The sequence below is a fragment of the Tursiops truncatus genome, chromosome 2, assembly GCF_011762595.2.
Source record: "Tursiops truncatus isolate mTurTru1 chromosome 2, mTurTru1.mat.Y, whole genome shotgun sequence".
Taxonomy (NCBI): Eukaryota; Metazoa; Chordata; class Mammalia; order Artiodactyla; family Delphinidae; genus Tursiops; species Tursiops truncatus.
The window spans coordinates 118363877-118378898 of NC_047035.1; the positions used below are offsets into that span (position 1 = coordinate 118363877).

The 15022-nt window shown below is 34.8% G+C and overlaps 1 protein-coding gene and 1 long non-coding RNA gene across 10 annotated transcripts in view; one reads left to right on the forward strand and one right to left on the reverse strand.

Annotated features, from left to right (window-relative positions):
- The window catches only part of NRG4 (neuregulin 4), a 127277-nt gene that overhangs the window by 82528 nt on the left and 29727 nt on the right, over window positions 1-15022 (forward strand). The window lies entirely within an intron of this gene.
- On the reverse strand, window positions 3384-9434 carry LOC141277861 (uncharacterized). The gene is made up of 3 exons (XR_012329727.1): window positions 8617-9434; window positions 5245-5323; window positions 3384-3939 (listed from the first exon to the last, which is right to left on the reverse strand). It is a non-coding gene; the product is annotated as an uncharacterized lncRNA (long non-coding RNA).

Genomic DNA, 15022 nt, shown 5'->3' on the forward strand with positions numbered 1-15022 from the left:
AGTCTTTGTTCTGTAGTTGAATATATTCAGTGCTCCTTGCTTGCGCTTTTGCCAGTGCCTCTGCAATCCTGTCACGATTAGCTGAAGTTTGTCTCCTAGCTGCCTTCCAGAAGTTGGGCTCACAGGTTCAATATTTCCTCCATGCTCTGCATACTTGCACATTTCTGCCACTGTGTCTCACCATTCATGTGCTCCTGGTTCCTTGTCAGGCCACTGCAAACAAGAAACCAGATTCTTGGAAGTCAAAATGAGCCTTTCACCTTCCAGGAAGCAAATGGTACACACGGAGTTCTCCCTCCTTCATAGTCCCTCAAGCTCTTATTTTGTAGCGCCTCCCCCATCTCAGCTTCTTTTGATATTTCTCACAGATATTTTAGAATCTGTGGATTACATCTTTTCAAAAAGTAGGAGGGAAGAAAAGGAGACACTTCTACTCCTTTTAAGGATATTTTCTCGAAGTTGGAAGTTGCACCCATCAGTTTTCTCACACTCTATTAGTTGGAACCTAGTCACATGGCTATACCTCAGTTAAAGTGAGATTTAGAAATGCAATCTTTATTTCATGCAGCCCTGTGCCTAGCTAAGGATTCTGTAATTGGAGAAGAGAAAGGATAAAAGGATAATGGGAGTAGGGGATATCTAGCTGTTTCTGCCATATTTCCAGTCTTATTAAGGAAAAGGAGCATTATTGTCTCAAACACACGTAATTAAATGATAAAGAATAACATATATAACATTGGTAAGGATTAAAGGATAGATGTGTATTTCTCAAGCTAGAATATGAAATAGTCCTTTTTTTCTAACAATGATCTAAATTGAGAGGAGCCTTAGTTATATAGAAAGTTTTCCTTGAGGATATCTAAATTCTTTAGGTGATTAATTGCTCAACTTCCCTTTAGTGGGAATAAATGTAGCCAATTATTATTACCCAAATCTAGCTAAATGTGTAAAGATCTTGACTGATGTGACTTGATTATTTTCTGTGAATTGTGAGGTCCTCTGTTATATGCAAATAATCCTCCAAGGATTAATGCTTTGGTCATTAGTATTACTTAGTATTAGGAATCAATTTATCAGAACTGAGCGAAATGTCTCTGATGGATGGAGGGGGCAGAGAGTGGTCTGGAGCATGGGATCTTTTCTGGATATCACTGCAGTAGGATGTCCTAAGTACCTTTTAAGACTCAAGGCTTTGGAAGTGGGTGCCATGTGGCAACAGAAAACTGAAAAGTGAGGTGAAATGATGCCAGAGATAACCTTGAACGCTTGCCATTTTGTTTGGAAATACCCCAGATTGTGTCTGACGTTCATACTGGGGGTATTCTTCCTCATACTATCTATTGGTTTGCTGTATTTGATTATACTAATTAACATCAGTTAAGAAGTCCTCAAAGAAAACTTTTTTATTTATTTTGAATTTATCCAATATTTTTCAGTACACCCCCACTATTCCTTTCACTAATCTCTATTTTCGCTTTTACTATCCTCTGGAGTCAAGATATTTTGGGAAAGCTGACAGTTTCTTATGTGCCTAGTAAAAAAATCCTTGAAATGCATTCTTATCAGTTAATGTTTGTTCTGAAACTAATTTGTTTTACTACTGAACAGTTGGTTCATGTTGTCCAGTTTTAGATTGTGGACTCTTTTGAAGCAAAATTCTTTCTCATATATGTGTTTTGAATAGGTTATAAGATTATCAGATAAAAATAGTAAAAACAGTTAAATTTCAGCTATTTTGATCTTGACAAATAATATTTTCAAAATGGCACCAAGAAAGAATTATTTGTTTGTGTGTTCTCACTCTAAACCTACATATTTAGGTTCATTAAAACAGAAAATTGTATTTCCCACATAATACATTGCTTGGAAATATAGAAGTCAGATATGTTTGTGGGTATATATAAATGTATTTTATATGCAGAGAGAGAGAGTTAGCCCAACTACAAAAGAAAGGGGGGGTGTCAAAATCCATTCAATTTGGAGATAAGAAAAGAATAGTATAAAGAGTTTTGCTGATATAAGCACAGGCTAATGCTATTACTGCCTAACTATAGCTATGCTGAGCTGTTCCACTGTTTTCAGGTGTCAGCATTTCTATTATGGACTTATGTTGTCATTATAAGAATTTACTGTAATTTATAGTCTGGAGTAAAAGGATACTACTGTTTTCGAACTTCAACTGAGAATGTTAATACAATAGGAAGAAAATATAGCACAAGTTTTAGATTTTCAGTCATATCATTAGCTTTTTACTCACTTTTAAAGAAAATGTATGTGTAACTACCTCACACTTTTTAAAGAAATTTCAGAAAACTGAGTAATTATTATACATCTTCATAGATTCGTATGTATATAGTATATTTTGTAGTTAATCAGATACTCTATATATTTACTCTGGTTTTACAAATAAATTTCAGAAATCCACATGCTAGGCTTTTGTTTAGTGTGTCTAATTTGCATTATTCCTTTTTGCATTTATTTATTCATTTCCTTCTCAGACTTTCTCTGCTAACACCATTCATAAAATTAGGAAAACAACAAACAGTCAGGCCACAGCTCATATTCAAGAGTTTGTTCGATCATTTATTTGTTCATAAACATTTTTGATCACCTTGATATGCCAGGTGCTTTGAAATACATGATCTCATTGGATCATCCCAAGGTCCCTTTTAGAGGGTGTGAGGCCCCAAGTTTGAGTAACTTATTTCAGGCCACTAGCCCTTTCTACTGCTGTACTCCTTCTTACCTTTGTGTACCCAAGACTTCTCTTAGGAACACGTATTCTAATTTCTGTCCAAGAAAAAGGTGGTTGTTAATCAGGGGCCAAGGGTGAAGTAGCAAAATTTTATCTTTTTACCTCTTTTTGTGTCATGATTCTTTTCCTTCTATTATACATTCTTTTCATGTTCTTTCTGTTTTAAAAATTCTTTCTGAAAATTTCCGTACACATGGAGATTTAAATGACAGTGTAGCTTAATGTATTAGTTTTCCCAAAGATATTGGCGTTTTAACTTTATCTGCAGAAAGAGAATTGAGAGCAGCTGAATCTCATGGCACCAATTGCCTAGCTATTAGGAAGTCCTTTACCCATATCTCATCAAAGCTGCCACTAAATTTGTTAGGCCCAATCTAGATGGATTTTACTAATTTATCATTTACTTGTTGGTAAGATAAAAGAAATTACAGTTGATTTATTGCTTGACATTCCTTTTTATATTATTTTTGAGATTATTTTCCTGTTATATTACAGTGTACATGTGGCAGAAATTAACCCATGGCATTTTTTCTTAACATCTTTATTGGAGTATAATTGCTTTACAATGGTGTGTTAGTTTCTGCTTTATAACAAAGTGAATCAGCTATACATATACATATATCCCCATATCTCCCCCCTCTTGCGTCTCCCTCCCACCCCTCTAGGTGGTCACAAAGCACCAGCTGATCTCCCTGTGCTATGTGGCTGCTTCCTGCTAGCTATCTATTTTACATTTGGTAGTATAAATAAGTCCATGCCTCTCTCTCGCTTCATCCCAGCTTACCCTTCCCCCTCCCTGTGTCCTCAAGTCCATTCTCTACATCTGCGTCTTTATTTTTTATTTATTTATTTTTTAAATTCCATATATATGTGTTAGCATATGGTATTTGTTTTTCTCTTTCTGACTTACTTCATTCTGTATGACAGACTCTAGGTCCATCCACCTCATTACAAATAACTCAATTTCGTTTCGTTTTATGACTAATATTCCATTGTATATATGTGCCACATCTTCTTGATCCACTCATCTGTTGACGGATGCTTAGGTTGCTTCCATGTCTTGGCTATTGTAAATAGAGCTGCAGTAAACATTGTGGTACAGGACTCTTTTAGAATTATGGTTTTCTCGGGGTATATGCCCAGTAGCAGGACTGCTGGGTCGTATGCCATGGCATGTTTTGATTCTGAAAGAAATTACATTTTTCTTTACTTTTACATACCTAGTTGTTAAAAATAGGGTAGTAGAAAAAATTGCAAAAGTATGGTTCTTTTCTAGTAAAAGAGTTTGATCCAGGGTAGTTTGTTTTATCATGACTTTTATCTTACCTTTAATTTTCACATATAACATGTTCCTGAAAACATGTTTGAAGGTCATTGTCTGAAAGTTGAATGATAGTGTGGTGTAAGGTACCCTCAAGGCCTAATGTGTCATAAAATTCCCAGATATGATCATGTAGTTTCTGCTCCCCTCTATCTTTGCAACCTAATTGGAGGGATAAGAACCTTCCCAGGCTCTGTAGCCTTGGGTCAGCCTTCCTGATGTTATAATTTTTTTTAAAAAACGGTGAAGGCCTGACCTCATGCAAATGTAAATGAACACATGAAAGACATTGTTTAGTTCATTAATTAATGAGGGGACCAGTAAGATGTTAAAACCAGTTCAAAGCAACAGATGCATATATAATCAGGAATGCTGAAAGAAGTTTACAAATACATGCAAAACTATTCAATATCTACAGGGCAATAATCAATTGTATTCCACCAGACAAAATTCATTTGAATTTCTATGGAAAAGAATCATTTGTATTACTCTAAGTTTTCTATAATTTACAGAGTTGTAAAACAGCTGGAAGACAATGAAAGATGCAGGCCCCTAAAGAATCAGATCATCCAGAAGGATGGATTGGACAGAACACCCAGTAGTCTTTTTTTTTTTTTTTGGTCTGTTTCAAAGTCTTTCATAATTTTTCATAACGGTCTTCCCCCTTGTAGTTATATAATCCCAAAAAATTATTCTATATTGGAAAGTGAAAATCCCTTGTAGTTATATAATCCCAAAAAATTATTCTTGGTGTAAAAAATGCTAGTGCAATAAGAGCATTAGTTAAATATATAGAATTACTGAATTTTGCAATTCAGTGCTGAACATCCATGACAGTTACAAAATTAACTTCTGTTTGAAAGTTTTCATAAAGAATCTTGGAATTGACTTTATAAGCCTCTATTATTTGTTGTTGTGGGGCTAGAAAACCAAGCCTAAGAAACTAACTATACCAGATTTCACTTGTAGAGTACCTGTAAATTTGGTGAGTTTCTCTTTTCTCAGAGTCCCCCAAATTTGCTAAGGTTCTTGGCCTGCCAATAAGTGACTTCCTTACCTCCTGAGGGCTTGAACCTATAAGCCAGGTACCAGGCCATTTTTACTGCTTTGTAGATTTTGGATCCATATGTAAAGTCAGCTTTTGTTTTGTAAAAGTGGCTTGACTCACCTAATTCAAAGAGAGTCATTCTCAGAAACGATAGTCCATGGGAGGCCTTGGTTGATCAAATGATTTGTCCAGTTTTGTCCTAATGAAAAGAAGAACGGGTTCTTGTTGGACATATGCAAATAACTATATTGCCATGAAGATTAAGGAGACTCAGTAATAGTTTCTGAATTTGCGAGTCAGGGGATGCTTAATGAGAATCAGATAACATTTCAAAGTATTTTGTTGCATTTTACAGAAGTACTATTTACTAAATTGTTGTGGGTTATGGATAGCTTAAGAAAAAAGAGAAGGTTTTTTTTTTTAATATAAGAAAAATAGATCATTACAGTATTAACACTGTCCTAAACAAATAACCACAATAAATTCTCATCAATTCATTCAGTCCTGTGCTCCTTGAGATCTTGGGTTAACAACCTGCTTTCATGAGGCTGTCTGATTTTGAACTATAAAGAATCCTGATTCAGTCCAGTCACCTCAGAAGCTTGTACCCAAGAATCTTTTTTTTTAAGTGTCAGAAATTTGCAATCCTGGTACATTCTTTGTCCATGAGGCTCTGGGACTGTCCTTTTTAGTTCAGAATACAAACCCTGCCTTATAGCCTGTAGCAGTGCCTTCTGACATGCATCACATTAAAACAAAACTACATAGATGACAGATATGTAATGGCTGTGAGCCAGTTAATAATATCAGGGTGAATAAGGGTAAAATTCTCTGTTGGAAGTATAGTGTACAACTATTTAATAAGAGTTTTGATTGGCATTTGCCCTGAGATTAAAAACACTATGGACCGGGAATTCCCTCATGGTCCAGTGGTTAGGACTCTGTGCTTCCACTGAAGGGGGCACGGGTTTGATCCCTGGGAAACTAAGATCCTGTACGCTGCACAGCGTGGCCAAAAAAAAAAGAAAGAAAAAATTATGTGCAGCAAAGGCATTGACAGATCTCCAGGAAATTTCATAGATTTTTGTTCATTATTTTACTGTTATAATTATTTCTATCATCTCTGTTTTTAAAAGATAAAAGACAAAGAAAATTTGTGATTTTCTGGGTTTTCTCGAGAAATCTCAAATACAGTTTTGGGTGACTTTTTTTTTTATTTCTTCTATATTTAGGATCCAATTTTGAGAAGACAAAATCAAAAAACTTGTCAGAGGAGATTTTGGCACTTGGTTAAGATAGGTGCCTGAGAACTAATATTTAATAAACTCTTTCATCAATGGGACAAAATAAAGTTTATTTTCTAAATTCTGTTCACTACACTTTCCCATATTCTAATTAGAACAAACTGACCTGGTTCTCTTTCAGGGGTTTTACCCGTTGAAGCCATTTTTATAATACTGAGTGTTATTTATAACACACTGTGTGTTCATATTATTATCTTCAAGTGAATCAATAAAGTATTTGTAAATTAAATAAAATAATGAAAGTATTTTTGTAAATTTATATTTCACTTTCCAATATAATAAATACCAATAGTTTCTTAACCCATGTAAACAAAAGCTCTCTGGAGTCCTCAGTAAGTCCTAGAGTCCTTTGGACTAGAGACTAAAAAGCCTGAGAACTACTGCAAACTGCTGCTTTCAGACACATCTACCCTTGGAAAACAAAAGTACCACAGAGTTGTGTTTCTCTGTCACAGTTGTTCCAAATATAGTCTCATTACTCATATCTTTCAGCCAAGTAACTATAACTAACTTCTGTTTCACAGAGAACACTGGGGTAGTGGATAATTTAGAACTGTATGGCATACACAAGCAATTTAGTAGACTTGCAAAGTCATGAACTCACATATTACAACTTTCTACTGCCACACACATCTCTTCTATGACTCCTTAACGTGGCAAAAATGAACATGTTCATTAACATGACCAAAGCTGTAACCTTCAGAAGCAAAATTATATAAACTTGAAATTATACTTAATGATTAATGTTTCAGTATTCTATTTTACTTAAAAATTATCTGTGTCTAATAATATCCATTAATTCAATTTAATATAAATTCAGAGTGGCAGGGACATACATACCTTACCAAATGTAAAATAGCTAGCTAGTGGGAAGCAGCCGCATAAGGTAGAAACTAACACACCATTGTAAAGCAATTATACTCCACTAAAGATGTTTAAAAAAATATATATATAAATTCAAGCTTTTACCTTAGAAATTATCTACTACAAAACATAAATACTACAGAACATAATTATGGTTGAAATAAATGTTTGTCAGAATAATGATAGAATTTAATTGAATACAGTTTTCATTTTTCATAGTTTTTAATAATATGTAGGAGTAATATTAGCTTATTTGGTCAGTAAACCTGTATAATTTTAGGAAAAGCAAACCCAAGTGGAATAAAATATATGCTTCTGTTATACCTAATACTGATAAAGATATAGCTGTTTTATTAAGCCAAAATTATTAAGCTAGTATTGTTTAGCAAAGATTTACTCTTATTAATGTGAACTTGGATTCTTAAAATGTTTCTTAGTTTTAGCAAGAAGAATTTTATTTAAGTTTAGTACGTTTAAAGCATTAGAAGTTCAAACAACAAGGTCCTACTGTTTCGCACAGGGAATTATTAATATAGTCAATAAACTGTGATTAAACCATAATGGAAAAGAATATGAAAAAGAATATGTATGTATAACTGAGTCACTTTGCTGTACAGCAGAAATTAACACAACACTGTAAATCAACTATACTTCAATAAAATTTTTAAAAATAAAGTATTAGAAGTTCGATTTCCTATTCTGGTAATTTTAGCAGTACTGAATTTATGTAAGAGCTTGTTTATCTCTGTAAGTCAATCAGAACAGAGCTTCTTTAATTTAAGAGTCTTTATACTATCATTTTTTAGTATCCTCTGGAGAAAGAAAGAAATTTCACACAGAGTAAGAGGTAAAGGCCTTTCTGAGTTTGACACATAGGGACAGAGAGAGCTTATAGCTTCAGATCTATAACTTTGGCACAGATCAAGTAAACACAGAAACATAAAATCTCACTGGTCCAAATGTCCAAGAGGTACTCTCCTTCCCAGTGGGTATGTAATTTTTAATTGATTTAAGCTAAAAAAATGGAGAAATAAATTTTTAATAAGAGTCTGACAAACCAGTTTCTCTATCCTTTCACCTGGTTGAGTAGATCTCTATCATCCATTTACAGAGATCATCAGATTGTCAAACTATAAAACCAAACTTCTTACCATTGCTCTTACTAATGGGAAAATAACTTATCAGTAGTAACTAAACCAACGACAAAAAAATAAAACATAAAGTTAGTGGAGAGGGGAAAAAAAGCTAGAGAAACAGAGAACCAGCAAATTTTAAGTTCTATTGGTGAGTGGGATTCACCTCTGGGAGCCAGGAAAAGACATACCTGGGCTTAAGCTATTAAGGAGGTGCACTTCACTGGCAACTCCATTTAACTAGCTCTGTCAGATGAATCGATCTCAGTGGGCAACCTTCAAACTGGAAAAAAAATAAATTTTTATATAAGGGAAAATCATGATTTTCATACAAATATAAAATGAACATGTGTCAAAGACATATTTAACTCATTCATTAACAAGGGAACCAATAAGACATTACAACTGACTCAAAGATGAATTCAAACAACACATACTTGGGTGTTCCCTGGCTGTCCAGTGGTTAGGACTCTGGGCTTTAACTGCCGAGGGCCCGCATGGCATAGCCATAAACAAAAACAAAAACAACACACACATGTAAGTATAGGTGATCAGCCATGTTGAAATGAAATACTAAATACTTATCAGTATCCACAGGGAAATCTCTTGTATTACACTGGACAAAATTTATTTATTGTAGGTTTTCTACAATTTACAGAGTTTGTAAAATAGCTCAAAGACAATGGAAAGCACAGGCCCCCATAGAATCAGATAACTCAGAAGGTCGTTAGACAGGGCACCTAACAATCTTTCTTGTCTATTTCAAAGTCTTTCACTGAGAACAATCCAGGCAGAAGCCCTTTCCAGCCCTTGTCCTCTTTGCCAACTTGGGCACAACGTCAGAAAGCCCCTAATCTTTCAACCTTCCAACTAGAACTTTATAGGTTCGTGGAGCAAGGATGGGGGAAAGAATTTGTCTTCACCTATGTTTGCATCACTAGCTGGATGAGGCCTTTCCTTGCTGCCTCACTTTCCTCCAGGCTTCTTGTGATCACCGTGAAGCCAATCATTGCACAGTGGAGGTGGAGTCTTAAGACATCAGGCAAAGGGGTATCTGTTGGTATAGCTACCCAGAGTGACTTAGTAAGCTCCAGCTCCCTGAGCCTGATCACCAGAATTCTCCCAGAGGGCCACAAGCTCAGACCAAAGCAGGCCCCTGCTGCCTTGACAGAAGCCAAGCTTTGTCCCCTATCCACAACAGTCAGTGTTGGCTAGGTAGAAATCATCATTTGTCAGGTGATAAAATAAAGACTGAATTCTATTTAAGAGAGGCAATTTAGGAGTACCAACTTATAATATATGAAAGGCTTGTTTTATGAAAGTAAAATAATTGAGGTTGAGAATCACAATTGGAAAAATGTAAGAAAATCAACATTTATTGTGCTTCTGCATTTGATACGTTGCCTCTTTTAATTGTATATTGCGTGTGTGTCTGTCCACAGTTTTGCTGGACCTCAGTGTGCTTTTTACTAAACTCAGTTTCCAAAAGGAATCATCTGGGTTTTATGAGTTGTTTTATTAACCACATAAAATTTTAAAGTTTTCTTAAGGTCAGTTGGTTACCATAGGCTAGTTCTTGGCACTCTTTTTAGGTAAGACTTCTGTTTTTTCATCTGTAAATTTAGTAGAAGGTTATGGTTCAAAGAAAAAAAATCCAAAATGCTACTGTGATATTAATCAGAACAAAGTCCTTTTTACTTTGACTTTGGGCACTGTACAATATGCTTTATTAAACATCAGGATTTAGATTGATCTTCAGAACACCTTTACAGAAAGGAAATCACAGCCTTGAAGCTGATAATAGAACAGTTGCAAAAAGCACGAAACAGCTGCTCTATTTAGCTATGCATTTTGTTAACACTTTTCATATTAGTAACCTTACTTCTGATAAAGCCTTTTCATTAGTATTCTCAGCAGAAACAACTGACATATCTTTCTTGACCTCACCATGCTTAGAACAAAAACTTAAAAGAGGACCAATCTTCTTGAAACCATGTTTTTCCAGATCATCTGCTTGTCAAACATAGCAGAATATGGTTTTGAAACAGTGGAAACATAACTGCTCTCTTAGGTCTGCTTGTCTTCCACCAGCATTTGTCTTACTCAGTTGTGTCACTTGTTCAAGAGTAGAAGCTACTCTTCAGAACTAACTCAGGTTAGCTCATTGCTGTTCTAGGAAGCAGAATGCCAGTGAAAGATAATGAATGTCGTCCTTTAAAGCTCCTTCATTTTCTTCTTATTTGTTGCATAATAAGTTATATCAGATTACGCATTTGCTTCTGAATTTTGGTTATCCTTTTAGATAGTGTCTTTTCATCCACTATTTCCTTTGAAAGGCCCCTGAAAAATATCCCAATTTCTCACCAGTAAGATTTCATTTTCAACATAGGAATACCATGCAAAGTGACAACTGTGACTTTTGTTCAGCTCTAATACTTAACTTCTTTTGTCAGGAAGTGAACTGATGCTGGCTTCTCTTTGTCTTATTCCAAGTTGGGGCATGAGATTTTCCCTGCATTAGAAGGTTGTTGAGACCTGAAGCCTGGGAAGGTAAGATGCCAGCATGAATATTGTCCGTTTAGAACTGTGGTTTAATTGAGTGTCTGGTGATTTAAGAGCGTAAGTCTTTCCATTTGTTCCTGGATTTATGGTCTTGATGTCCTTTAAGTTTTACCAAAACATGTGAAAAATGTCTACAATTGGAAGGCCCATTTATAATTTATCATTTATAAATTCTAAATATAGCTTTATATTTACTGAAATTATTACTTAAAAGAAAGGAAGAACTGACCTATACCAGTTTTTATGTATAAATAAATCTTTGTATATACAAATATATGTGTATTTTTTACACCAAGGATCATAACAAAATAGAATACAAAAAATATATATATATTTTCTGCTTGTAGTTTTACTTTTCCTCCCTGATCATTTTTTTAAAACATATATATACCTTATCTGTCAAGAGCAGTTTTGGATTTCCTCCCTGATTTTTTTTTTTTTTTTCCCTTGAGGAAAGCAAAATAGGGTGAGAATTGAGATCATTATTTTTCTAACATGGAGGAAGACAACATTTAAGAAACATTTTTTAATCACAAAATTTTCCCCAAGTACTCTGGTGAACCCGGCAGCATTCTATGGGTGTCTCTCCCAAAAAGTCTTAATCGGAAAAGAATAGCCAATGCATGGATTCAGTAATGAAGGTTGTGTTTTAAACTACTGCTGCTCATCATTTGTGTACATGCTTCCTTCATTCACTGTGCTTTAGCTAGTTTCAGTAAGTAAAATATTTCACATTTTCACAGTGATTTACTTAAGCAAAAAAATTATAACCCTTCACAATAAAATTATAACAATACCGTACATAATGACAAATACGAATTATTCTCTATGCAGGATGTTTTATTCATTTATATACAGATATAGTCTGTAGTCCATTTCAGCACATGAATTATCTTGTTCATAGTCAATCTTGGAAGAACCTAATAGATTTTGCTTTTTTACTAGACTTAGATTATACTTACACACTTGAAGCATACTAGTTATTGGTTTTAATTGGTGCTAATATCATATAAATATTAAAACTTTTGCAAGATCGAATATTAGCTAAGTATCTCTAGGTACTATTAAGAATCTAATAAATGCTTAGTGAAGTTACATTTATGGCACTAGCTAATAAAAGAGTCAGTCTTCCCTGAATTCTTGGCTTCTAAAAATCTAGTAGGAGTTTCATAGGATGTTGGCATGTTTGTGTATTGTTATCTAGCCCTGGAATGCGAAAGGGATTTAAGCCCATGTGGTTAATTTGTGTTTCTTGAACAATCTAATAGTTTTATTTTATTTTGGTTTTGTTACCATTTTTCATGGGTTTCAGATTGAACTTTGATTACTACAGAGTAGGAATCAAACTTGGAAGTCAATTTTGGCATATGCCAATATTATACTTTTTCTTTCCAGGATAGGTTAGCCCAAGTGAAGTGGCATTGACGTTGAATCACTATTTGGTTAGTGGACTCTTATAAAGTTGTTTATTGTTTCTGAAAAATATTTAATAATAATAACACATTTATTGATCTCCATGCTCTTAACTTTTTCTGGCTGTAATTTTTCTTGAGCATTTTATTAGCTACTTTAATTTCGGTTTCACTTGCATAGTGTGTTTCAATGTTCAAGTCACTTTTAGACATTATTTGATTCTGACAATAGCCCTATGAAATAGCAAAAGCAGGTGTTATTTTGATTTTTACAGTGTCTTAGAGAGTTTGAGTGGCTTGCCCAAGGTCACACAGCCAACAATCATAAGAGTGGGATCAAGAAATCAGTTTTTTCTAGCTCATAGTCCAATACTCTTTCTTGAAGCTAAATGGCACTGTTTGTTTACATGATTAAAAACTTGGTTCTTACAACTTACCTGGAAGGCTGTAGAATCTAATGAGTTTATTTCATGTCCAGTGTACTAAACATAGCTTCTGGGTTTAAGGACAAGATTGTTGGTGGTATTCAGCCAGAAAACCAGCACCTTATGACTTGGATTCTGAGTTTTGGAATTTCTCACCTAGTTGAGCATTTGTACCTGTTCCAGCATTCATCTTTCAGTTCCAGGAGAATGTGTGTGACCCTAGTGCTTGGTATTCACCTCATTAGGTGGAACAACTGTTTGCTACTTGGCAGTCTGTGCAGAAGTGATGTCCGGAAATAATTTAGCAAGAAAGTTACATAAAGACTGAAGGCTACTTAGTTCTGCATGAAATGGTGGTACAAATGCCTCACCTTCCTGTTTTGCTTCATCTAGTACTACCATTTAGTTATCTGTCTAAATCTTCTTAATTCACCCTTATTTATCCTTAAAGGAGCTGACTTTGCCTAAAGTTTGATATTTGTGTCATAACTGGGTCATAACATTTTCGTAAATGAGCTTGAGCTTTAAAAGTGGAATCCTTGGGCTTCCCTGGTGGCGCAGTGGTTGAGAGTCCGCCTGCCCACGCAGGGGACATGGGTTCGTGCCCCGGTCCGGGAAGATCCCACATGCCGCGGAGCAGCTGGGCCCATGAGCCATGGCCGCTGAGCCTGTGCGTCCGGAGCCTGTGCTCCACAATGGGAGAGGCCACAGCAGTGACAGGCCCGCGTACCGCAAAAAAAAAAAAAAAAAAAGTGGAATCCTTGTACATACTCATTGGTAGGCTGTGTTTACTTTTTTGTATGATAAATATCTGAAATTTTTAAATTAATTTTTAGGTTAGCTATTTCTACTTCTTAGATAACAGCATAATATTTAAATTTCTTTGCTTTTCTCTAAATTCTGATTTGACTAGTTAAATAATAACAAGATGTGTTTATTCTTCACTTTGCTTTATTTAAAGATACCATCAGCTCTTGACTTTCCCACAAGAGCATGTGTTTGCTTGGCCCTGCTGTAAGACAATAGAACAACACTGTAGTGTTGATTGTTTTCCTTTATATGCCTTTTTTGTTTGTTTGCTTATAGCCTGATCTGACCACTCAGCTTATATTTATACCATTCTCTTGACTCCTTCCAGCTCAAAGTAAACACATAGGGTTAGTTACATCAGCTAGTTTGTCATCTTTTTCCTTGAAGTTCAATCTTACCTAAACTTGAACAGCCTTGAGTAATGAGTTTATAGCATTTTAAAAAAGAAATCTTCTTTATAAAGAAGAATTATACTGTTTCAATTCAGAATTTATTTCTTTAGAGTTCTAGCTATATTCAAATGGAAACTGAACCCCATTTTAATATCATTTCAAAACCTGAGAGTTATTTTAAAACGATGACAGTAACTTTTCCAGTGGCTAAATCTTTTCTTTAAAAACCTTCGGAAGTCATAAATAATTACTACTTACTGAATTCTGGTTTTGAAAAATTTAGAACTTTTTTTTTTTTTTTACTGTGTGGAATGCCCCTTTCCTTCTTTGGTTATTTTGTGATGACATGTGTATTGATTTTTTTGGTAGTCTCTATATTAACTTTCTAGGCCTGTGTGTGTCTGTGTGTGTGTGTCTCTGTGCGTTATTTATTCCCTTTTTTGGAAGTGGGATGTGGGGCTAGAGGAGAAAGAAACAAATTATTTTCATTTAATCTTTTTTCTCCTCATACTTATTTAACTGACTTGATCTTTGGAAAAAATAAGTATTTTTTATTTAGACGTTAGGTAATTGTGTTTTGTAAAGTATTTTACTTGCATTTCAGTTTGCCACTCATATTCTGTCCTTTCTTTTCCTTTCTATGTTTCCTCAACTCCATCTTTACAGTAGTTTGAGAGAATCAAAACTGCTTCTTTGCTCAAACTGACACCCCTCCCCCCTCAGTGGAGGCTGTAACCAATAACACCACTGCCTCACCATGGGTAGGGCTTGAGGTTCATAAAACATCTTGCATATGCTCATTTAAGTAAAATTGATCCCTTGTGCTATAACTTGATATTCTTTTCTCTTATTTATTTGTATACTGCTTTATTAGCCTATTGCGTTAGTTGCCAAGCTTTGTTAGTAATCAGTTCAGCATGTAACTTTCTAGGACTGCATCCTTGTTAGACTAGGGTGGGAGAAAAGAAGATAACATTTGTAAATACTCCCTAAACT